General features: G+C 32.5%; 1 pseudogene; it reads left to right on the top strand.

Moving 5' to 3' along the window:
• Window positions 1-8549, top strand: part of LOC145640449 (nuclear pore complex protein NUP96-like) — a 46218-nt pseudogene extending 37669 nt beyond the window's left edge.
• The last annotated feature ends 18722 nt before the right edge of the window (window positions 8550-27271 follow it).

The raw sequence follows: 27271 nt of genomic DNA, 5'->3' as shown, positions 1-27271 counted from the left end.
GACGTCTATTGATGAATCTTCCTCAGCCCAAATGTCGTCTGTGGTGTATGATACAGAAGGTGAAGGCCCTAATATGTCCTTTAGGTAGACATCTTCTTCATCACTGTCCCATACTCCATTAACAGTTATGTCCTCTTCTTGTTGAACTTGGATTAATTCCTTTTTATCAATCATTTTCTGCACCAAATCCTTAAATTTGAAGCAGTTTTCTAGGGTGTGCCCCCCTGACTGATGGTACTGACAGTAATATCTATCTGTCCTTTTTAATGATTCAAATGGTCTCGGTTCGAGAGGTTTGACCTTGCCACTCTCGGAGAGCATTTCGAACACTTGTGCATATGGGATCCCAATTGGAGTGTAAACTCTATTGCTCTTCTTGGGTTTTTTAGTAACTTGTAAGGGAAAATACTTTGCCTCATAAGTCGTTTTCACTGGTGTGAATTCTCTTTTAGGTTCTTCCTTTGGACATGGAAGTTCATCATATTTCTTGTGAAGTTCGTTCACAATTTTAAGAGTTTCACGTAATAGTTGCGATGTCTCCCTCATAAACAGCGTGAGCAATTGTATGTCTTCCTTGTTTGCTGGTTCTGGAAGGTTATCTTTGACATCAAAAAAAATCTCTTCTTCCCCTTCTTCGACATTGGTTGCTTTGACAGGCTTAATGAGAGATGAGGGGTCAACTTCGCCTTCTTCATCGGAGATAGCCAAAGTATGAGCTAGAGGTGCATTGTCAATACTCGGCTTCTTACTGGTAGGGGGCAACGGCAGCTTGTTACTGTCAATTAGGTATTGGATAGCTTCCTTAAGCTTCCAACAGCTTTCAGTAGAATGGCCCCTACCTTAGTGATATTTGCAATGTGCGTTAGGGTTCCAGTTAGGCGACCTCTTCTCAACTGGTGGATCCCCAAATGGTCCAATGGGAGTTATAAGACCTTTTGCATTTAATCGATCAAATGCGGTGTCATAACTCATGCCAATAGGAGTGAAGTTTCTCCTAAACGATTTCTTTTGTCTTTGGTTGTTCATGGCGAGGACTTCTCTTATATTAAAGGTGCTAACATTATTTGAGTGGGCGGTTTTGGAAGAAGAAGGATTGTCTTTCTTCTTTCCTTTCCAGCCACTGTTGGAGCTATTGTTGGCAGCTTTAGATTTAGCCGAGTCATCTTCAATATTAATCCCAATATCATAAACAGCCTTAAAGGTATGAAGGTTATTTTGATATTTAAGATGTTTTGAATATTTCTCTTGGAGGTTTTTAATGAACAGTCTCACGGACTCTTTTTCACTTGGTACCTCGATCATTTTAGCTGAGGTTTCTCTCCACTTGTTAAAGAAAGCAGTGAAGCCTTCATTCTCCTTCTGTTTGAGGATTTCAAGTTCTCTATGGTCAGTTTCGACTTGAATGTTGCACTTGTACCTATCAACGAAAGCGTTTGCTATGGATTCCCAAGTAGAGGTCTTTTCTTTTTCAAGAGAAAAGAACCATTGTTGGAAAACGGTCTCGAGAGATAGTGAGAATAGAGAAGGGAAGACTTTCTTATCGATACCCTTGATACTCATTATTGTTTCAAATGCTCTTAAGTGGATGTAAGGGTTGTCGATTGCCCTAAATTTTGGGATGTCGTTGGCACTGAACTTCTACGGAAGAAGATCTTTATTCACCGAGACCCCTTGGGATGTGAGTTCTTGAAACTTGTAGTCGCTGGACAACTTGCTTAGGCTCTCTTGCATGAGGTCCATTTGTTGTTGCTTCACGGGATCATCGATCTTAAGTGCGAGAAGCTTCAGTGTCTCAGTTACAGTAGCCAGTTGGTTCTTGAGATCATTGACTTCTTCTTGAGTTGCCATTATGATTCTTGCGGGCTATAGGTTTGTCGAAAATTTGGACTTGTACGAAGAGGTCATCTTTGATTAATCGTCCTTCCTTTCTTGACCACGCGTTGTAAATTAAGCCAATTTGCGTTTTAATTACTTGACTCGAATCATCTGGACTTTATGGTTTATATTTTTTTAAAAAAAGTATATGCATATATATGCATATTTTTGGCAACAATAATGTACATATTTTTAGGGAACTAAGTATTATTATTTATTGGAGGATTAATATCTTAGGGAACTAAGTATTATTATTTATTGGAGGATTAATATCTTAGGGAACTAAGTATTATTATTTATTAGAGGATTAATATCCGACTTACCCCCCTAAAAAAAATGACGAAAAAAAAAGGGCGCGCACACAAGACTCTCTTAATCATGGTCAAAACATGTGTATTGGTGTGTGTATTGAGTGTAAGTGACATGTTTGGACTCTTGTGTAAGACCATGGGACTTAGTGCCTAAACTCGAACATTAATTTAATTAAGCATTATAGTCGGCAAAATTAACCAAATTAAACAGAAAACTGACTAATTAGACATAAGGTGATGACTCGACAAATAATCTGAACTGTCGGCCAAGCGACAGGACTGGCGTCACAATATGGTGATTGGCGCCAGACAATTTAGTTAATGTCTGGCGCTACACGCTATACAGTGGCGCTACAACTCAGACTTTGGCGCCAATATTGGAGCTTTGGTCTGGGACTGTTTTCGGTATTATTAGTCAACTGGGGTATGCCTAAAGTCGTACTAGGTCAATTCTGATTAAAAAAAAAACTTTATTGACTCAAATTAATTAATTAATTAGTTAAATAGGCAAAAATTCTTTAAGTCATTAATTTTAGTTTGGACACAAATCAACAAACGGTTAGGAGAAACATAGAATATATATGCACAACAAATAATGCACAATTAGTCAAGTAGGCACAATATGATGCAATGAGTTCGCAACCTAACCATGGCTCTAGTTCTCTAAAGTTCGGGATATGGTTTAGTCAAATAGGGTCCATGGTTAATTGTCCGGATGCACCGCGCAGAAGCCTAACCGTGAAGGGTTAGCGCGTGTGGATGGGACACCGCGAGTTTTTAGAAAAAACTCACTTCCATGGTTTGGTGAATTCAACATCTCAGATGTACCCTTTGTTACCAGGAGCGTTCAATCGGGTAGATAGAGCATGAATTCCCAGAAGGTTATGTCCATATGTAGAACACATATGGGTTTCAGAAAAGTGAGAAAAAAAAAAATTCAATCAGGAAGCAGGATCGAGCAAACAATACGAAAAACCGGTCGAAATTAGAACGCATATTTCTGGCTCGGTATTGGGGGAAATTGGCGCCAGCAAACAGAGACTGGCGCCAGCTTTTAACTATAGCGCCTAGCGCCAATACTGGCGTCTAGCGCTACGGCTAAAAGTATGGCGCCAAGCTCTGGCCCCTGACGCTACTTCCCACATGCCTCAGCAGCTTTCTGTGCTTAATAAAATCATCCAGTTTCGCGCGGTGTTATTTCAGTCCTAGTTGTGAAAGACATTTCTCAAATTTCCTACGTGTAAAATCCTATGTTTTTGACTCATTACGGATGGTCTTTCCAATGAGAACCTTTTTATGCATATGACAATAATGTTAATCAAAATTACGCACATGAAATACTTAGAACTTTTCGAGTCTCATCCACTCATTCTAAATCATTGCCGAAACAAATTCAGGAATTAAAATAGAAATCCTCCCCAGTGGAGTCGCCAAAAAACTATAGAGAATAATTTCAAGCCTTTAAAATCCCACTAGCTTGAACCCCACCGTGATCATACACTAAAGTACGGTGGCGTCCAAAAGGGAAGAAGATAGGGCAAAAGAGTCGCCAACAAGTTTTTAAGGAACTTGTGAACCGTTCACGAGGTGAAGGTTACACCCCTTAACGATCCAAGAGATCGTCAACTCCATAAGGTCATGAACCAAATAAGGGTTCGGGGATGATGGTACAAATCCAACCTAAAAGAGATTGAACCTGCCCTAATAATAGGCCTCTACTTTATTCTGCTCGTATTCATGTGCGCTTTCTGATTAACATACAATTAATAGGATTAACCCTAAACCTGTTTAATCTATGTTGGTTGAATATTAATGCACAAATAAACTATTATTGGCGATCACTTGAATTATAATCACAATTAACCCTAACAAGATTATTAATTATCTTATTAAGCGTGATTGCAAGTACCAATTCCCTTTAAACATGCATAAAAGGTGATCAAGCAATAAAAATATAAAATATGATACATATCAAGCAACATAAATAAATAATAATCAACATCATTAATAATAATAATAATATCAATCGTAATCATAATCATAATCATGTTAAAGCATAGCAAGATCCTAGGCATGATACTAACAAGATTAATAACAAATCCTAGCATTTCACTAAACAATAAAAATTAAATCTTTAACACTAACATGATACTAACAATCATAAATATTAGGAAGAATATAGGAAGCATCGTACTTTTAATCATACTTGATATTAAAGTTACCCTAGACATGATACTAGGAATTAAAATAACAATCTAAGCATGATTTCTACATCATAATATCAATAAATCAATTAAAATACTTACTTGGATGCCTCGTACCTCTTTCTAATAACAAAATACACACGTTAGTAACTTCAAGGAAAAAATAACCAAAACAATTAAATTAAATAATTGAAATAGAGATTTGGGACCAAACCCTCAGAAATTAAAACCTTTCACGCCTAGGGCGAAGGCAACTTCGAATATGGCTAGGTGTTTCTAGATCTAATGAATGCGGAATTATGTATTAAAAAGCAAGAAAGAAAGAATGCTAAAGAATTAATATTATTGAGAATTGATGAATGAAAGAGATGAAGATGATGAATGAATGAGTGAATGAGGAGAATTAGATGAATGGTAATTGAAAACTTGAGAGTTGATGAAGATTGATGATAATTGGTGAATGAAAACGGAGTTTTTGATACGATATTTATAGAGAAAATCATCCAAAAAAAGATAATTTAACAAAACAGAGTCTGAAGATCGTAAAACCACATTGGCGCCAGCCCTGGCTAGTTGGCGCCAGCACCAGTGGCTAGCGCCAGGCGCCAATGGCTAGCGCCTGGCGCTAATCCTGGTTCCAGGCGCCAAGGCCTGGGGTTGGACGCCAAAGTGTTTTTCAACGCGTTTTCGAAAATCTGATAAATTTCCCGTACTGGAAAATAAAATAATATAATTCCATCGAAAATGCTATTTGATCTTGATTAAAACTGTAAAAAGTCCTAATTGAATTAGGAATGATAAAAACCTTCTAGAATGTTCTAGAAGACTAAAACCATTCCTAATTGCATTAGGAATGATAAATTATATTAGGCCCTCCCCTAGATCATTGGGCCGTACATAAAACTCAAACCGGGCCCAGTTTAGTAAATTGGCCATAACTTCCTCAATATTCATCGGAATTTGGCTTATAATATATCGTTGGAAAGGTCTTTGCAATCCCCATCCAACTACACCACTATTAGACCCATATCATGGACCAAACAAACTGGATTTGCTGTTTTTCTTAAAATAAAGTTTTTCAAAATCAGGGAGAAGAGAAAAGAAATAAAACTTTCCGCAACACTAGACCTTTCCACACTTCGTTTCATTCGATTATGATTCGACGTGAAAGGTATTCATCACCGGGTTTGGTTTTGGGGAGACACAAATGGGTGTCTACACTAATTAATGAAACAGAACAGATTGATTCAAATGTATAGGGTAATTACAAATTTACAATTATATATTTCAAGTCCTCCTTTGGTCTAGAATTATAGTCAAATATAGCTATAGGGTCCGAAAATAAGATGTATGACTTGTCACATAGCCAAAAATAGTAAATGGTTGGGATAGGTTTGACTTTTGAGTTATATTATTATGCAGATATATGCAGATATTCACAATTTTCATTAAGTGATAAGATTAATTTTGGGTGGTGTTACTACAGGAAAGGCTCCTGAGTTAAGAATTTTTTTATTATTATTTTATATTAATCATTGAATTTAAATTTTCCCAATATAGGGTTTATTGAAGTTTGATTTTCAGTGTACTTAAATTAGGGTTATTTCAAGGTAGTCTATTAAACTATTGGTTATAATCACCGAATTAATGACATATTTATAACGAGCAATTTTTTTTATATATAGAATTTTTAGGGATGATTTCTGGATTTATTGGTGTTCTTACTACACTTTTTTTTTTTTTTTTTTTTTGTGTTTCTCTTGCTTTTTTTAGCTGCAACCCTTGAGCTTCGAAGGGAAGGTCATAAGGTGGTGGTGTTTACTTATTATTGTCGCGAGTCCTCTTAATTTAGTTACTAACTAGGATGTGCCTGTGCTAATGCACGGGTTATGGCTTTGCTTCTCTTATTAGAAATTTGTAGAAATCATTAGTCAATATGCTATTTCATTTATTTATCTCCTTTGTGTTGCTAAATGAATACAGTAGTATGTCTTGAATAAATCTAAATTTTTTCCCTTCCTTCTCTCAGTTGTCAAAATATGTTTTTACATATATTAGTGCTAATTTTTTACGCTAAACGTGTCACCTGTAGGCCACAATCAGGGATTTTGTTCCCTAACTTGACTTATAAATTAAACATTTCCCCAATTGTGTTATGTCGTTTTTACATGCAAAGAAATTGTTTCAATAGCATGAATAAGGATTTAGGCAGGGATTTGGTTGCCATCACTCAATAATGATTATTAGATTGGATGCACTTACATAGTTACATGTCTTGCATTACTTAATTTTCCACAAGGTAAATCACGTGTTCTAATAAGCCTTTTGTTTTTTGCTTGACATGTGATGTATGATGCCTATGGTGTGAGACTTCATGATGGTTAGCAAGATCAAGTATGTTGGCTTGGATTTGGAGATATTATCTATATCAAATTATTCGTTGAAGGGTGAATCATACGTTTTTCAGTAATTGAGATTGAGCGGAATCTAGGAAACTTCTTAAACAAAGTATTCTCATTTTCATTTTTGTAAAACATGTATAGTATTTTGGTGCTCTTCTTTCCAAATTTGGTGATGTTAATTTCTTTGTTGTAGTTATTGAATCATATGGTTTGTGAGCTACCTCCTTAACAGCCTCTTTCAGTAATTGAGATTGAGAAGACTCTAAGAAACTCCTCTATAGGTTTGTTAAGCTTTTTGTGACACTTCTAGCGGTTATTGAATCAAATGGTTTCTTTTTTTTTTCCATGGATTGAAAGTGTGGAGCTTTCTACTAGCTGTTACTGTTGCAGTTGTCACTTATTGCTAACTGTTGTTTGCTGCTACTACTGCTTACTGTTGTTCTTTGCTGCTACTACTGCTTACTGCTATAGCTGTTTGCTACCACTGTTGTTTGCTACTGCTGTTTGCCACCACTACTGTTTAATTTGCCATCACTGTTGTTTGTTGCCACTATCTACTACTGCTGGTTGCTGCTACTTATGTTGTCTGCTGCTATTGATGTCTAACCTGTAGTTGATGTTACTATTGCAGCTATTCGGTATTGATGGCTGATCTGTAGATGTTGTTATTGTTGCTGCCGTTCTGCTAGCTAGATGCTACTATTATACTGCTAACGGCCTATCGCGTTGACTGTTATCTGAAATTTGGAGCCATTTCTTATTCCCTCACTTTTTTCAAGCTAGAGACCGAAGCTAACTTTGTTATGATTGTTTGGCCAAACATAAAAATTAGTGTTTATGTACGTCTTTTGTAAGAATTATGAAATTATTTCAATTCAAATTATTGTCTATCATTTATGTTAATTTCTCAATCATGGTTACGTTGTTGTACATATTAATATTATTTTTATAATTAAATAATAATAATAATAATAATAATAATAATAATAATAATAATAATAATAAATTTCAAAAAAAATTAACAATACTAAATTTAATTATAATAATAATACTACTAATAGTAATAAATGTTACCTATTAAGTAATAAGGTGTTACATTAGTTTGCAAAATTTGATACATAATGTCGAATAAAGTGCTACTAAATATCAAAAGATGACTGAAAAATGTTACTTTAAAATTAAGAAGGTGCTATATTAGTTCGAAATAGTGATTACATAATGTCTGATAAAGTGTTACTATAAGATATTAAAATGTTACTAAAGATAATTAAGTGTTACCTAAGAATTAAAAAGTAACACTTTAAAAATGATACTAATAATATCAAAAGTGTTACATAAGAGGGTTTATCGTAACACTTTTGAAAGTGTTACCATATGCTACCCACAGTGTTACATAAGACCTTAGGTAACATGGGCGGAAGTATCACCCAATAAAGTGTTACCTATTGTCTATGATAACACTTTTATCACTTTATGTAACATTATTTGTGTGTTACTTAAGGTTAGTTTTGTACTAGTGAAATTTAATGTTCAATGATGATTATTTATTTATTTTTTTTAGGGTGGCCTATTCAAATATGTCAGAGGAGATATGCAGTTTACTAGTGTCTGATAGTGGAGAAGATTCAACACGTGAGACTCAATTAAGCTGCTTTGACACCATAGTTGTTGCCTCAATCCCTGAAGATCTCCGTTCTTGTCATATGCAGGAAGTAGTGTCCCTTTTCACCACTTTTCTTTCAGAAACAACCACCTAACTCTTTCTAGGCTCAAAAATTACTGATTGATACACAAAATGCACACTCCACCTACAAAGAAGCAATATGTAGAATTGCTGGGGAAGATAAAGGGTTATGTGTTGAACAAACATTGGAAGTGTTGATGAAATTTGGGGTTAACTTGAGATGCATTACAAGTCTTGAAAGCCTTGGTTGAAGCGCTTTCCTGAAGTTTAGTTGGTTTGGTCTTTCTCCTTTAATTTAATTATGGTTAGTTTTTTTTAACAATGGTTTAGTAGATTGATGTGTAAAATGGATTAAATTGCCAATTTTGATAATTTAATTTGTACATAATGTATTTATATGGTTGAGGCCATGTTTAAATCTGATATGTTGAAATAATTACAGTTTTTTTTTTTAACGGGGCTAATTACATATTTACATACTCTTACAATGTCACATACAGTTTTAATTACACCCTTTTATATTGCAATGCTTCATATATGATCACGTGGAGAGAAACGCACGGGAAGAATATTAAAGATGTAGATGAGGATGTAAAATTATACTTACGCGGATGTAGGATGGATTTCAAAAGGAAGGATGTTTATAGCTATTCTATGATGAGAGATAATAACATTGCCCCCTCCCCACGCCCCACGGCCACATATTGTTGCCTTCCTTTATCAGGATGAGGTGCTTCCACATTCTCTCTCTTTTTAGTTTGATAGTGGTATGACATTTGATTGTCAAGTTGTTAATGTTTTTGCCCCATTTATTCTCTACATAACAACTATCACTACCCTAGATAACCACACCACGTACACATCGCCCTCGTTCTTAGGGTGGCTGATTATGGTTCATTCTCGCCAATAATGGACTTTTGCTAGTTCTACTTGGGAAATCTCAACTTCTGTCATGGAACTTCTCTCATATCATGATATGTGCGTTATAAAGATCAATCTACCTGCACGAGGATGGTTAGGCTATTAGTATATGAGAATGGTTACATAAACTGTTGTCATATATACGAGACTTACAACTTTACATCTTGCCTCTTCGTCTTTTCTTATCAATCTACTTCTCTAATAAGCTAGAAAAGTCACAAAAACATATTTGAGTTTCATTTTATTGTCTTGGACTTATTAATGATCATTGGTTTTGGATATTCTATTTGGTTTTGAAGGACTTATAATGGTTCCAACTTTCCACTTAACCAACCGAAAGGTTGGCTAGCCCCACCCGCATTTGCCAACGCACTGTTGATGCAGATGTTGCCCTTGCGAACTTATGGCCTAGCAGCGAGACTCGGCCTTAGCTCCCCTAACATAGGCATGGCCTTATGGACACACCTTAGGGAGCTAGGTCTTTGTCGTCGTCGCTTGGTTTGATTTATCTTTTACGACCCATTTGATCCAATTGACAATATATGCTTGCACTTGGCATGTCTAAGCCCAACATCCGTCTCATGGTTTGATTTCGACCATTTCGTGCTTAAATAAGGGTGTACCCTAATAGGTTCATCCAAGAATAAGCTATGAGATAAATTATATTATTCTCATTGATTGGAGGTGGCCTCCAACTTGGCATTCTGATTACTTGACTACATTGAATAATTAACTCTGCAATTAACTGAACCATCTAATTGAATAATACACTTGGCTGAAGGACACTACTCCTACAATGTGTTTATTATCTAGATTAGAAATGTGTAAACAATATGATTAGAGGATCTTCCTTCATTTATATCAAGTCAACAATACATGTGGTCTTAGTGTTATAGAAGATATGAATAAGATTCTACTTCTCAAAGTTGGGATCCATGAACCTTGTTTCTCTAAGAGATTCCCCTAGTTCTTGAGCAAAAGTTGATATTTTGTGACAAATCGTTTTAGTATTTTCGGGAGGAAAGTACTCTTTAAGGAATGTTTGAGAAATCTTACTCCACTCTGTCTCCTCGACGATATTCAACCACTTTCGAGCATTATCACAAAGTGAAAATTTGAACAACATTACTTTCAACTGATCTTGAGTAACCCTTTGGTGATGAACAATGGAGCATAATTGTTGAAATTGTAGGAAGTGATTGATTAACTTGTTAGTAGGATGGCCGTTAAATTGATGTTGTTGAACCATACAGAGTATTTGGATTTGATCTTAAAGTTCTCTGCAAGGATTTCTAGCATTTTGAGCCCTGTTGGAATACCATATTGGGGCAGTAGTCGGAGTACCCTAAAAGAATTAAGAGACCTATTATTAGTCATCTCTTGTTGTATGTAGAATGTGTTGTAGGACTCTTCTTGGAACCTTGGTGTGGATTCTACGACTAAGGCTTTTTCAATTTTTTATTTCCCTTGTTGTCTGAGTTGCCTAAGGGTCTTGTTCAAGTTGGGATCCGTAATGGGACCAAATTACTTATTTGTTTTAGCTTGGGCATAAACAAGAAGAAGATCGAGGAAGCAATGAGAATGTCTTAATTTGAACTAAAAGTTCCAATGAGACGATGGAAACATTTTAAACAATCAAACTTAAACTAATGGAATCTAGCCATCTCCTCAGCAACGACGCCAAGCTAAGATAATTTAATTGTTTTTATTTGGTGGCGGATTAACTTAGTTCTTTTTTTTTTCCTTATCTTATCATATGTGTCTCTAGTTAGGGGCGGAACCAGGATTTTTTTATTAGCGCCAAACATAATATATGGAGTATGTCCTTGTATCTTGTACACAAATATAATGTTGAAATGTAAAAATATAATGAGACCAAGTATTGTTAAAAATATAATAAAAATCTTTTTAAAAAAATGAAAATGTAAGGAACAAGCTTTGAAATTGAGACCTCCAATATGAATCTTATACTCTAATACCAACTTAGTCATTATACATCTAACATAAATCATTACAATATTTAATATATAACCAAAACCAAAGGGGAGGTCATGTCGCCATGGCCCACGCTAGCCTCCCCTTGGTTCCACCACTGTATCTAGCTCAACCAATGCCTAATCCAAACCTTACCAACTAATTCTGAATCTTTGATGTTAGATGTCTCGGTTACAAAATAGAGACTATGAATATACTAACTATGACATCCAAAAAAAAAAAATGTTCAGTTTGCAAACTAATAATGCTGAAATGCTCATAGTGATGGCACTTTATAGTAGTTTTATGTCATTGAAAGTGTGGATCCAACATCCTTTATATGTCCGGTTGTAGACACCTCCATCCAACCATTTGGCAGATTGTGGAAAAGGCCTTCGGTAATCAACATCAATTGTGAAAAGTTAAAATATGTCAACCTATGGGAATGCTTATAAAATTGAGCACTACCTAGAGCCCCTGTTGTGGCATTTAGTACTTGTATGATGTGGCATCAACTAAGGATAACTAGAGTCCAATGTTGAAAAAGTAAAATATTCGTCAATCTTTTGTGTATTATTTGATAAAAATTAAACTAAAAACCCTTCCATGCCTATCACATTTTCTAGATTAAAATTGAGTGCTTGACATTATGCAAATTTAGAATATTTTACAAATTAAAGTACATGTAATTATAAGTACGTGTATATGTGCAATATATACTTAATATATTTTATCATGTTACAGTACACATAAATGACAGTGCAACCACATTTTTTTATAAAAATAATCATTATTTATTAATATGAATAGCCTCAATTATTAATGTGGGTAACCTTAAGAGATAATATTTTTTGATATGATCTCCTTATTTAAAAAAAAGGCTAGCTTCATCACTATCTATCCTAACTTTCTCCAGTTTGATATATATGAATGATATAGATTATCAAATATATATATATGAAGGTTATAAGTTATAGAATAGATCCAGGAGGGAAATATACATCATGTCATTTCTATTGCAGCATTGAGAGCTTATTGCAAAGAGCACTAATAATTGCCAAGCAAATTGACGTGTCTTAAGACCTTTAAACCGACCTATATATCATAATACATAGAATTTATAACAAAAAAGTAATTTCATTATTGTTAATTGTCAAATCTACATTACATATATATATATATATATATATATATATATATATATATATATATATATATATATATATATATATATATATATATATATTATCTTTACCTTCTTTGTGTACTTGTTTGCTGTGGAACTTCCTACATTAGTAACACTTTTAGTTATTGATGGAAAAGGATCACTTGTCATGTGTTTACACAGGAACGCAAATTATGTGAATTTTTGGGATAAAGTTATGGCTTAATCATTTGTAGGGATGTTATATCAGCATTATTTGCTTTAAAAAAAATATGGAAAGTGGTTGGGGGTATTCGTCTTGTTTATTTAGTGATAAAAAAATAACTATGAATAAATACTCGCTTGTATTTAAGATAAATGCGATTAATGTAGAGTTCTTGCATTGTTTTGTTTGAAGAGACATTGTTTTAGACATGTGTAATTTGTATAATATACATGCAACATTGTTTGGCATTAAAATAAGTTTGATTGATTTAAAACCACTTGTAAAAATGCTTGTTTTGTCAGTGTTCATGTGCCTAGTTATTATTTAAAAGAACTTAAGTACAAATAAATTGAATAAATAGTTGAAAAATAATGATAAAAAATGTGAATATTAAGTTTATAAGCAACATATCGTTGTTATATAAGTTTATATGTGATTTTCCAATGATTATCATATTACTAACAATTTGCTGTAGGGAAAAGTAAAGGAGGTAGCCACCTCCTCTTCGTCAGAGGCTTGGATTCCTCCCCCTCCTAGCTATAAGAGAATTAGTATTGATGGTTCGTGGAGAAACGTTAATGTAGTTGTAGGTTGAGGTGTCATTCGCAATGAGGATGACTCCTGGTTTATTAGCTTTTCAAGCAAATATAATGTTGATTTCGCTCTTGCTGCTGAACCTTATGTTGTTAGCGATGCTCTTGTACTGTCATGGTTGATTCTTTTGAGATTAAAAAAATTTTAGCTCCATACTGATGCTCACTCGATCAAAGTCATGTTCGACACCATGGGATAAAATATTCATCACAAGTTGGCTGCAGTTATTAATGATGTTGATGTTGGCATTAGAAAGCTTGATGAAGTGGATATGAAGCACATTAGAAGGGATTTATATGGTATTGCTCATGAGCTTACGAAGGATGGGCGGAAAAAACATATAGGTGATCAATGGGCGGCCGGGCCAAGGTAAATAATGCCCATTTATCTGGTCGGGTCGGGCCAAGCTTCGGGTTGGAAAACGTGTGCCCAAACTAGACGGGCTTTTTGGGCCAGGCAAAAAAAAAAACAACTAATATTGCATAAAATTGATTTCCCAAGCCTGCGAAACTTCGATTGGTGGAAGCCAGTCCATGAAGATTTTGCATTTCAAGTTCGTTATCCTAACCGTCTTCTCTGCTTCACCGGGAGGGCACCCTCGACTAGCGCCATTCCCCTGCCCTAAAATTTTTCAAAAAATCAGGTCGGGCCGGAAAAATTTTTCAAAAGCCCGCCCAAAATAGGGCCGGGTTGGGCCATGCCAACGGGCCGGGCTCAACATGATCTCATCTAGAAAAACATGGAAATTGGGCATATGAATCACTTCAAGCCTCCTGATTATGTCAAATTGATGTATGAGAAGGAGATGGGATCTAAAGGTAGGCCATCTTCTCCCTGTTTGGATGTCGGATAGTCTTTTGCTTCCTCTGTAGGTGGATTGTTATGTATAATTATCTTTTGCTTCTTAGTTCTTAGCAATGATTGCTATAATGGGTTGATCCAACTCAGGGAAAAAACTCATTACAGGGAAGCAAAGAATCGAATTAACCATATTATTGCTACAACTAAAATTAATTTTTTGCAAAATAGATACATTAATTAGGAGGTCACTAATGCACATATTTGTATGCTTGAGATTGAAAATTCAAAAATTAAAGATTGATTGGAGACCAGAATGACCTAATATTTAAAATGAAGTAGAGAAAGGAAAATTTCTCATAGTACCCTTAAAGTTTGGCAAAATATATAGTCTTGTGATCTTGAAATGTTCATGGTACCGTTGTGGTTTAGTAAATAACAAAATATGCTCATCTTGTGGCAAGATGGGTCAAAGAAGTCACATGATATATGTATATTTGTAGGGAAGATTTCATAGGTAATTATTTGATGCAAAGTAATTTATAAAATTGCATGAAACATGGGGGTGTGAGTGCTAGAGGGTGGAAGTGTCCCTCGGACCCTCACAACTAAGCTAGCTATTTTGTAAGATTTAAGGGCTTTAAAAAAAAAATGTTCCATGGGAGAGAACTTGATGTTGTTCAAAACTTATTAAAAGTTTGTTTGAAATGTCTACTTATTATAAAAAGAGACGACTCAATAGTTGTGTCACAAACCATTATGAAATCAAATAAATTATGTTGTTTCTCGTGAATGATAGTACTTGTAGCTTATTTTGATGATAAGTATAAGAGTTCGGGAATTTAGTCAAATTACATGATTCAAGAGCCAAAACATCAAACTCGATAGAGATAATACTTGGGGCTTGTTTGGTTGCCTTTAGTTTCCATGGGCACTCAAAATTCCCATGAATTTCCTTTTGGGTATGTTGTTTGGTTGATATTAAAAAGCAAAAATGGGGGAAGTCACAATTCATTGGAATTTTCACTTCCCACAAAACATGGGAAGTTAATTACCCACCCCTCCCTTGGTCATTCACAATTCCCATGATTTATAAATTCCCACATGACAATCAAACATATTTATGTAATTCCTAGGAATTTTAATAAAGGAAGTAATTTCCCATGAATTAGAATTTCCCATGAGAATTTACTTCCTACACCAACCAAACAAGCCCTTATATTTGGTGTATATGTTAAGTTAATACATGCCAAATGTAACTCACCCAAATATGAAATTGCAAATATGAATCAAGCTTGGCAACTAAGCCACTCCATGATAATTATAACATGTTAAAGAGTATTAAGTTTAGAAGTTTAGGATGGGAGTGGAGAGGGCTGCTTAATTCCTCAATGTGATATTTTTACAAAAGCAATCAAGCTAAGGGGCATGATTGTAATTTCTCGCTTAGTTATTAGATTGTTTTTGCAGTTACTATCTTTATGCCTATTTAAATAAAAGAATAAAGATCAAGCTAAAATTGTATCACAAATTATTACCCAAAATATAATTGTTTAGGGATTAAATCTAATATATATAAATAGAGTAGGCATTTTTCGGGAGCATTTGACGCGCCACATAAGAAAATGCATTATTTTGTCCAATGAAAAATTAGATTAATAATCTATTTTAGAATTAAAAAATTTACTCGCCACCTAAGCAAAAGTGACGAATAAAAGTTAAGAATTTTGACACATAGGTAAAAACAACGAATAGTGAATAATTAAAATTTAAATTACTTTTAAAAACTAATAGTTATCTTTTCTAAAAAATACAATAAAAAAAAACTAAGTAATAATTATTTTTTTTACATATATGGATGCAAATTTTTAATCTCAAATATCTTTAATCTCTCCCTAGAATATGTTGTAAAAGTCTGATGTTAATAATGTACTCATCAAGACGAATAAAACTAAATCTCATATGACTAATTTCCCATAATATTTTATAGTTAAACAATTATAAATGAGATTAACATTTTAAACAGAACGAGTATATTAAATAAACGCATAGGCAAAAGACTTATTTTGATCAATTAAAAAACGAGATTTGTCATTTCTTTTTTGAATTAAAATTTTAAATTGTCACATAAGCAAAATTAGTGAATAAGATTTGGGATTTTAAATTCAAGCGTCAGTGCGTCACATAAAATAAATAAAACAACAAAAGATAACTTTAGTGTTAAAATTAAAAAAGTATCTTATGATATTAGGAATTTTATCCATATAACTAATGAATGATCTTCATAAATATACACAATTTTAAATTAAATAAAATAATTACTAGAACCGTGCATCGCACGGGCTTACCTCTAGTTATAACTAACTTCTTCGTCACTTTCAAAATTAAGCAGCTCATGTACTTCAAACTTTCTCTCTTCTGCTACTTTTTCTTACTCTTGTATTGAATTTGCATCCCTCACTATTTATGATTATTAGGTCTCCTCTATTCAATTTTCAAATATTTGCTTTTAAAAGTGAAGTTTTGCAATTTCTAGAAGATTCAGTCGTCGTTTGGCCAAAATCAGTGAGTTAGATTTTATTGTCTTGGATTTTACCTCTTCACATAATAATAAAATTTTATGTAAACAATTAATCCTCTTAATACAAATTGTTAACTTGTACTCTTAACTTGTACTTTCTCTGTTTCACTAAAATCATAAATTCTTGACTTGTAATGATATGACTTATAATTAATCCATTTGACTAAACTAGACCTCTTAATCCAAATTATTAACTTATACTATGACTTACACTTTATTCTTTTCACTAAAAGTTGCAATCTTAGTGAAATGGATGAAATATGTTCTACGACATGGGAAGGTTTGGCGAATTGGCGGGAATAATCGACATTTTCACCATTGACCATATTCCTGATTTCTCTAAAAGGTTTGAATGTTCAAACTTAATAGATAAAACCATTCTTCAATGATCTCAATCCATCACTTGCTAGCCATAAATACAATGCTTGTAGTGCAGAATAGTGTTTGGAAATTGGAAGAATAGTGCTTTATAAAAGAGACTAGAAGGAAATGTAATGGTGGGGTGGGGTGGGATGACGAAGTTACTATGGTCCATTTTTCTAAAATTGGACATAACCAATTTTTATGACTAGGCCCATCCGCCCATTAATATTAGGTGAGGTCCAGTGCCCATGATGTTAAGGGGCTTTTTATCAATTTTACCACTATTCGTCATATCTCTACAAAATCATTCATGCATAGATTATACTAGATAAAGCCCGTGCGATGCACGGTTTGTTTGATTTTTTTTAAATAATATTTTTTTTTGTATTTATGAGCCTAAAATTTGTTATATATTTAGATAAAATTCCTAATATTAAAAGATAATATATAATATTTAATTAATTTAAACTTAAAAATCTCATTCACCAATTTTGCTTACATGGCATTTAATTATTTAATTCTAAAAGAAATTAATAATCTCTTATTTAATTGATTACTACTAAGATTTATAATCCTGCGCGCTGAGAAAATTAGATCCTACGTGGCTCTCTAAAAACTCGGGAAAAAACTCCCCTTTATATATATATATATTAGATTGCATTCGTCATATTGAAGATGTCGTATGACTTTTAATTAATGAAATATTTTTGCTATTCAAAAAATTACAGTATTTTTTTGGTAAAAAAAAGTTACCCGTGTATCTCAAAATAATTAACACATTCAAAATAGACAACTTTCCAATACACTAAATTGACCTTGAATTTATAACTAAATTTAAATCCGTACAATGCAGTTTTTTGTATAATAAACTAGTGAGTAGCTTCGGGCGTTGTCCCGGATTGCTACTGTTGTAGACGTGCAATCAATAATTTTTTTTAAAGGCTATTCAAAAGTGCAATTTTCATTATCTAACCAAAATTAAGTTATTCTTTGAATATTTTTTTTTTTTTATTTTTTTAATTGAACCTTGTGGTTTGCACTTATATAAATTTTTTTTTTTCTTATAAATAACATAGTTGATATTAACTTAGATGGTTAAATAGTCATACGTGTTATAAGAGGTTGAGGGTACCAACCTCCTTATCATGAAGTTTATCATGAAGTATGTTCCTAGATAGGTAATTAGTATAATGTTTCATAATATCAATTTTTGTAAAATTTTTTACTAATTATCTGATCTAATATATAAAAGAGTCATTTTTCAAGAGCATTTGATGCGACACATAAACAATATTATTATTTCGACCAATGAAAAAAGAGATTTACAATTTAATTTACGGTTAAAAATATACAATCACCTCATAAGCAAAATCCCTTAATGAGATTTGAGAATTACATTCAAGTGCCTAAAAACGATGAATAATAATTAAAGATTTAACTTATTTAAAAAACAAAAATTTATCTTATGATATTAGATATTTTTTCAAAACATTATTCGATGAATGTGAAAGGAATTCGAAATTTTATAGAATTTGTTATATACACCCGGATGAGAAATATAATTTGAGAATTACATTCATTTAATTAATAAATGAGCAAATGATATTTTTACTCATAAGTTGATTGAATGAGCAAATGACCTCGATGTATGTACGTAACAAGCTTAAACAATTTTTTATGGTCAGTATAAATTTGTCATGTTGTAATACTCACCTCAACTTTTCCCAAAATAGGAACAAAGGAGGCATTACTTTATCAAACCTTTTTTTTTCAAAGTCTTTTCCTGATTATTGACAAGTTAACGTATTTGTTTGTGGATAAGAAGACTTGCCAAAACTTTATTTACAAGGCATTTGCTAATTTTACTACTAATGTTGGCTTATGAAAAAGAAAGGGAGAAACGAGAATGCTACCACGTTATGTGTCTTTGTTCTACTTTATATCTTTGATTTCTAGCTACTCACTCTCAATAATCAAATACGTACGAGACAAGAAAAAAATAAAAGAAAAAGAAGAAACAATAAAGGACAAGTATCATCTATTTTATGTGTCTCAATCTGCATTAATAAATAAATTAACTTAGCGCTAATGAATTCAATTGAGCAAAAATAAGTTTAGTTCAATAAAAATAAGTTGTAATCAATAAAAATTAAAAACATAAAGAACAAATATAATAATAAATCGATATAATAATTTTTTCTAGTAAAATTAAATTTATAAACATAAATTAATTTCAGTAAAAATAATTTCAATTTAACAAAAAATAATTTAAGTTCAGTGAAGTAAACAATATAGTTGAAGGTAATAAATTCTATATTGTATTCAATTCAATCTTATATTATTTCATCTAGTATTACTCACTTATCACTAAACTAGTTAGTGACCTATGACCCGGGCGATGTCCCGGATTTGTTTTTCCTCCTTTTCTCTCTCTCTCTCTTTTTTTGGTCATTTTATATAGATTTATGTTGGTATAATATTTTTTAACATCTTAAAAAAATTCAACATTGACAGGACAACGTTCTATAAATAAATCACATTAAGAATCCTATGAAGATTTTTATTTTTTCTTGTAATGATGCTTCCTTATTAGCGTCAAATTATTGGTCTTGTAATAAAACATTAATAATCTTACTTTAATTGGTGAAAACATACCAATCACGACATTCTTCATAGTTAATTACATTAAAACTAATTAGCATATATACATTATATCCTTTTTTCAAAAAATACACGTATGTAATATCCATTCTAAGTTATTGGACGCATAAAATACCGAGATCAACTATAATTATATTGTAAGATATTTTTTGTAATGAAGAACGTTTCTATAGAGCACAAAGGACCAACTCAATCAAAAGCTTAAGCTGATGATTGAGGCCCAAAAATATGTTTTATACTCTATCACAATGTATGGCAGTTAAATATGTTAGATTCAAAATAAAGTTTATCACCAAAAAATTTATTATTGTAGTGAACAATTTTAAGATCATAATTAATATTTCTCTATACAGCTATACCTGAAATTTTTATTATAAGCCAAAAATTACATTGTAAAATAATCTTTGTTATCATTTTAATTTCTTGTTCTACTAATAATATAATTCGTAAATCTCTATTACTATTTATGAAATTAAAATTCTAACAAAGAGACATTTACATAATACATACAATTATTGATTTGTTCATGATCATAATAGTTTAATTTACTAAATACGAGTATAATAATTTTTTTTTTTTTTTTTGGCATATAGTAGTCAAATATGAGAAGATTGTATATGATGAGCATTATTATTGTACGATATAACAAATGAGGTTCATATCCCGTATAATTATCACAGATATTCATTCATGCATGCAAATTCAAGCATTAGTTGACAAATTCAAAAATAACTCATAAAAATAACTAACTTATCCGAAGAGAAAATAACCTCTAGTATGCAATTTGGCCTTCAATAAATCCAAATAGCATACAAGGGTATGTTCTCATTGACTGAACTGAACTGAACTGAATTGAGCTGAACTGAACTGAATTGAAATGAATATTTTATAAGAGAAGGAAATTAGGAGCTAAGCTGAACTGAACTGAACTGAACTGAGCTGAACTGAACTGAACTGAATTTAAACGTAAGAAAACATGCCCCAAGTAGGCAAAAAGTAATTAGCACCAATTAAAAAAATACTCAGCACATCAAAATAAATGAAACTTTAAGCTACACACTTCAAAAAAATTAAAAAAATTAATAATAATATTACCTCCAAGGGTTTCGATTATGGATTTAATACAATAGTCTAGTAATATATAGCAAATGGCCAAATTTATTTCAGTATAACAGGAACAAATAATGATTTTAATTTATTTTTGAGAAAAAAATTAAAGACCCGGTACAAAAGTTACAAAAATGAACACAAATGAGCATTAAGTTCAATTTCAATTCAATCCATAAAAATTTTTTTTTTTTTTTTTTTTGACAAGAGCAAATTACAATCAATCCATAAAATTAGCTAGAAGTTAATGACCAAAAGTCATTAAAGAAAATGACTTGAACAATGGTTTCCATTTAATTTAATTTTGACCAAAAATACAAAAACTAAACTTAAATGAGCATTGACATTTAGTTTAATCATTCAATAAACCATTCTTTCAAAAAAAAAAAAAAAAAAAAGATCATTCAATAAACCATCAAAGAAAATTGGATTAAACCCATCGCTTACCAAATTAATTAGGCACTACTTTTTGCTCCAATTGAAGAATGAAAATAATTACGAAGAGTAAATCACCCATAACAATTAAATAAAAACTAGTTATTGACCCGGGCGATGCCCCGGATCATTATAAATCCATAGATTTGATCAAATTTATTTAGAAGAGTTAATGATGAACAATATTACAATAATTAAATGAATATATAATAAGAGATTATGCATATGAAAAGTTTTCAATAAAATTAAACACTATTGTTATGTTAGGCCAAGGAAAAGTTTTTGTAAAAAAGACTAAACATCAATACAATTCTATATGGTGAGAGAAGAGAGGTGACACATAGGGTGACATGGAGGCATGTAGTGCACATGTGGCATATGAATGACACATGTCATTAGCACGTTGTCCCCATGAGTTTCAATAATATTATAGATAGGAAAATTTGCCAATTACTACCGCAAAAATTTTTAAGATGTTGCGATTACTACCAAACCCCCATTAAACCCAACTATAATGTCATTATATCACATTAACCCATGGTTAAAGCCCTTAAAGGAATATAATAACGTCATAGTTGGGTTTAATGGGGGTTTGGTAGTAATCGCAACATCTTAAAAAAAATTGCGATAGTAATTCACAACTTTTTAAATTTGCGGTAATAATTTACAAAGTAGTATTAACTTGCGGTAGTAATTGACAAATTATCCTTTATAGATATTAGAGTGAAAATGTTTAAGTATGCCTTAATTAGCAATATCTTATATGTAGAGACATTGATATTTTAATTGAGTGAATTGGTTTGATTACATGGCAATTCGATGATGCGGCTAAATAAGAGAAAGACATTGACACGTGGCAGAATGAAAGTTCCTTGCCTTTAGATTTTAATATAGTAATAATAATAAGAAGAAGAATATTGATGATTTGGGAATTAATGACCAAATATAGTTAAAATTAAATCCATAATGCAAGCAAAGTTGCAGTTATTATTTTTAATTATTGTACTTGTATTATATAGGGTAACAATGTCTCTAAACGAATTATATGAAGACACGAAGTGATATTTTAAGGAAAATCCATCACACAATTATTATTGATTTTTGTTGGCATACAAATCTATCACACTAGTGCTTGTTGTCTAGTCTAATTCATTGATAGATGATTTTAACATTTCTTTTACTTACGTGCTCCACACCTCTCATTAGCGTTTTCGTTTTTTTTTGTATTATTAAATTCTAGATGTTTCGTTTATGTGACATTTTGTTTTATTTAAATTTCACTTTTTTTTTCTTTGAGGAAATTAAAATTTCACTACTTCTGTTTCATATTGGTAAATTATTTTGACATACCACCTCTGTTTTTTTTTTTTTTTTTTAGTTTTAACTTTGAAATATTTTATATATCTCAAATAATACCCCAAAGTTGCAACTAAAATAAATCGGAGATAGTATTACTTTTAAACTTACCACACCAACTTTAGCATGTATACAAATTACAAACTAAATTATGCAAAATAGCACTATTTGGAGATGAAGAAAATACCTATCACAACAATAAAAGATATAAAAAATATTAATTTCATAAAACAGTAAGATGTGTTAAAAATTAACCCTGACCAAATTGAATATGAAAACGACCCAATTATGGATTTATGGACACTCTCTTTGTCCCATAATATAGTTCTTGTTTGTGTTTTTTCGGGGTATTTAAGGAATAGGGTGAGAAAGTGGATATAATACATTAATAAAAGTGAAAAGTATTATTAACAAATTTGGCTTGGCATTGAACACGTCGTCCATCCACTTCTTCTTAGCTGCTTGGCCTGTAGTAGGTATAGACAAAAATTAGAGAGAGAACGTAGAAAAAAGTACAAGTCATGTGCAAAATACAAGGATAAATTAGAAAGTACAATGAATTTCTACCTTATAAAAAGTACTCCCTCCGTCCCTTGATACAATGCCTCTTTTGAGCATTTATTCCTCACATAATAAAGAGAAAGATGCATTGTATTAAGGGACGGAGGGAATACTACGTATAACATTACTCTTATGAATAGTGTGATGCCAAATTTATCCTTTAAAAAGTGTATTTACATATATACCCTCCTTAATATGCATAAGTTTTTATTAATAAAAAGTGTTTGGACAATTATACTCTCAGAAATATTTATTCACCTATTTGTTATCATAAATGTTAGTAGCCTTGGTGTCTTTAAAAGAACTAGTTATCTTGGACAAATATAATCGTAAACATAGTTATTACATATCAATAACTAAATTTATGATTTAAGGTCAAATCAAAAGAACTTCCAAATATGGTTAGTATGGTGCATGTAACGCGCGTGTTAGCTACCCTAGTTAAGTTAAAAAGTGGGGGTATACTGTATTTACATGTTCCCATAGATAGAAATAGAAACAACATTTTAATTCTCTAAAATAGGAAAATGGAAACTATATTAGGACGGAGAGAGTACAATGTAATGATTTAGCATGATTTAAACCCGAATTATATTGGACCGGACTAGACCTGGCCTATCCGATCCATTACAAACCTCTACAGTGATGGATTGATTTGTCAGACATATGAAATGTGTCAAGCCATCACAATCAGAAAATGTGCAACCATACACGTGCAAAGACGTTAAGAGTCATAAGACGTTATACAATTATACAAACCAATATCTTCACCAACAAACATGCAAAAAAGAATCAAATGGTCCTCATTCAATTCAATTGAATATTCATTATGTGTCTTTTTGTTGGACCCTTTTTCAATCTACACCGTTAATTAATTTGTAAAATATCCAAATCAATGGCTAATATTCTCGTTAAGTAGATTCTATAATTATGGCAGAGAATGAATAAATAATTACTTGTATAGTTGTACATATTACTTTTATCTTCTATAATCGTTCATCCTATAGCTCAAAAAACCTTCTTAAGATAATCCTAACTTCATATGAACAATGAACTTTCCATATTTGCAGAAAGCTAGATAGACACTCAATTACTTCAAAATGCAATTGATCCTTTCATTAGTTTCATAGGTAGTAATAATTTTTTTTTTTAATTTTATTAATATACTATTACATATGAAGTATTTTGATAAGCTAAGAGTTAGATATGAGATACTTTATGTGAATCTTTTCCTTGAAAAAATACAAATAAGGTGATTTATGAAATGTTATAGGATTGACCGATGTTAGGATAAAACTACAACTAACTACAACTAACTAATGTGCGACTGTGCGAGTCATCTCTACTCTCTAGTTACATAGTTAAGTTGCACATAAACGTATTTAGAAACGCATTTTAATATATTAGTATAGATTTCACATGTTATGATTAAAACCCTCATAACCAGAGTTTTGTTGGTGTAAGTACTTGTCTAAGGAAGACAGAAGCAAATATCAACCATATAAAGGCTCTAGTATCTCCTCAAAAAAAAAAAAAAAAAAAAAAAAAAAAGAGGCTCTACTATAAATTTAAAATAGAGTCAGAGTATCATGTACAGAATACAACGTAATTGTGTATTAAGGGGTCGTTTGGTTGGGAGCCAGATATTCATCAAATGGAATGGTAATCAACTACCTTAATTCCCTTTGTTGTTGTTTGTTAGGCTTTTTTTTCCCATTCCCTTTACCTTCTTCATTCCCCAAAATCCTTCTAAGTTCATTGCCCACCCCCCTAGGTATTTTCATTCCCATTCCTCAGCCACCACTACACTGACATACCACCACCCTCCTACTTACCCAAATCATCGGAAACCCGCACCACGGTCAGCCACGTCACCACTCGTCTCCTTTTCCCCTTCCCCTCGCCGGCCATTTGCATTCTCGAAACCCTAATCCCATCCCCGTAAAAACAAAAAAAAAAACCTTCTCCCTCACTGTAAAACGGCCGACCGACCCTCCCCCACCCTCGAATCCCCGGCGCCTAGGGTCGAGGGTGGGGGAGGGTCAGACGACGGGTTTTACGGGGAGTGAGGGATGTTCTTCAGGGGAGGGATGCTTCTAGGGTTTTTCGAGGGAGGAAAGAGCTGTGCGGGGGCCGGCGAGGGGCGGGGCAGGGTCGGCAAAGGGCAGGGGAGGTGCGGCGGGTAGTTTGGTGGATGGATGGTGGCTGAAAAAGGTGGAAAGTGAATGAATCAGGTGGTTGTATGGTGGTTGTGGGTTGATTGTGTGGTGGTGGAACTAATGGGATTGTTTCACTTTGTTTTCAAAACAAACAACATAGAGAATATAAGATATTTCCATTCCATTCCATTTGTTCATTCCATTTCGATTATTTCGGGTGAACCAAACGACCCTTAATTGTACAAATTTTTAGAGAGTCAACTGCACCATGTGCAGCTTGTGCACAATCCCAACAAATTAAGAACCAAATTCGATAATAAAACTTGTTTTTTATATGGCTAGCTAGCATTTGGTTAATCCCTGACACAATACTACAATCTGACATGAGCTCACGAACTAAAGTTACTAGGTAAAACATGAATATGGCATGAAACAACATGATTCATGAGTACGAGTCAGGCCGATCTGAAATCGTTAAGAAAAAAACAAACCCATTGTGAGCTCAATTTGAACAACTTGAAATTGTTAAGAAACTAAACACGAACATGATTCATTCATCAATTTTGTCAAGAGTACATAAGCTAGGTATTTTCTAGATTGTTATATCAAATAAAGATAGTCCAATAAACAGAGTAGTTGACAACTCGATTCAAACCTGACTCAAAATTAGCGAGTTTACATCAAAGTAATCAACTTGTGTTAAATGGGTTGATCCTAAACTTCTAGTTTACTAAATGGATTGTGTTTTTTGCGTTAAAAAAAAGGGGGATTGTGTTTGGGTTGAATTTCAAACACGAACGTGATACATGACAACCTGTTTACTTGCTACTTTGCTAGACTATTGTTTTAGCTTAAGTGTATAATATTTGTAGATTGGATGTTGTGGTTCATTTGGACTTAAATGAACTTATGTAAGAAAGCAATTAAATGAGCACAAAGTCGATTCACAATATTGAACTTAATTAAGGCCTGTTCTGTTCAGCTTAATTTTAGTTTAGTTAAGTTCAATTCAGTTTCAATCAGTTCAATTTTTAATTTTCTTCTCTCATAAACAATTTATTTCAGCTTTTTTATTTCAGCTTTATTCAGTTCAGTTCAGTTCAATTCAACTCCAATCAATTCAGTACAACTGTTTTCAGTAATCTGAACAAGCCCTTAAAATGCTAGTTCATTAAATTGCTCATTTAATTTGTTTAATTTAAGCACGTTGGACACATGACGCATATACACTGTATCTGAAGTTTTTGTTGTGAATTACCCCCAAAATATTTTAATTTCATATTCATTGCCTTATCATGATTTATGTTAGAGTAACTCGGATTAGTTAGTTCACCTCTTATTTCAAACCAGCTTACATCAAAGTCAAAAAATAAGTTCATACGTAGTACTAGTATGTAATTAAAAAAACAAAAATCCATGTTAGATTTTTTAACTTATTATTGTTGCTATTAAATTCAATTTTCCAAAGTCGCATAGCTTAAAATAAAATATTTTTCATAACTTAGGTTAAGAAAAATAGGCTATAAGTAGGCTGTCTGAACAATTTCCATTTTACTTTGCATATTGTATAACTAAGGATTTAGTTTTGCTCAATTGAAAGAGCTATATAAAGACACTAATAAGGAAATAATTAATTTTTTTTGATAAGAAAAACGACCCTAATATAACGCAAGTTAGACTCTTGAGGACTAGGACTTGGGTTGGGTTGGGGTGGGGTGGAGAGGATAAGAGAATCTACACCCCCAAGAACAATTACAAATCAAATTCATGACCTAGGTGAAACTCCTACTATCTACACCCAACAGGCCAACACTGCATGATAATAAGGAAATACTACCTCCGCTAATTATTGTCTGCAATTTTGAAATATTTTATGTTTCACAAATAATATCCCAAAATTGTAAAAAATAATTAG

The sequence above is a fragment of the Chenopodium album genome, chromosome 7, assembly GCF_948465745.1.
Source record: "Chenopodium album chromosome 7, dcCheAlbu1.1, whole genome shotgun sequence".
Taxonomy (NCBI): Eukaryota; Viridiplantae; Streptophyta; class Magnoliopsida; order Caryophyllales; family Amaranthaceae; genus Chenopodium; species Chenopodium album.
The sequence above is the reverse complement of the archived record's forward strand: the minus strand, read 5'-3'. Positions and strand labels throughout refer to the sequence as shown.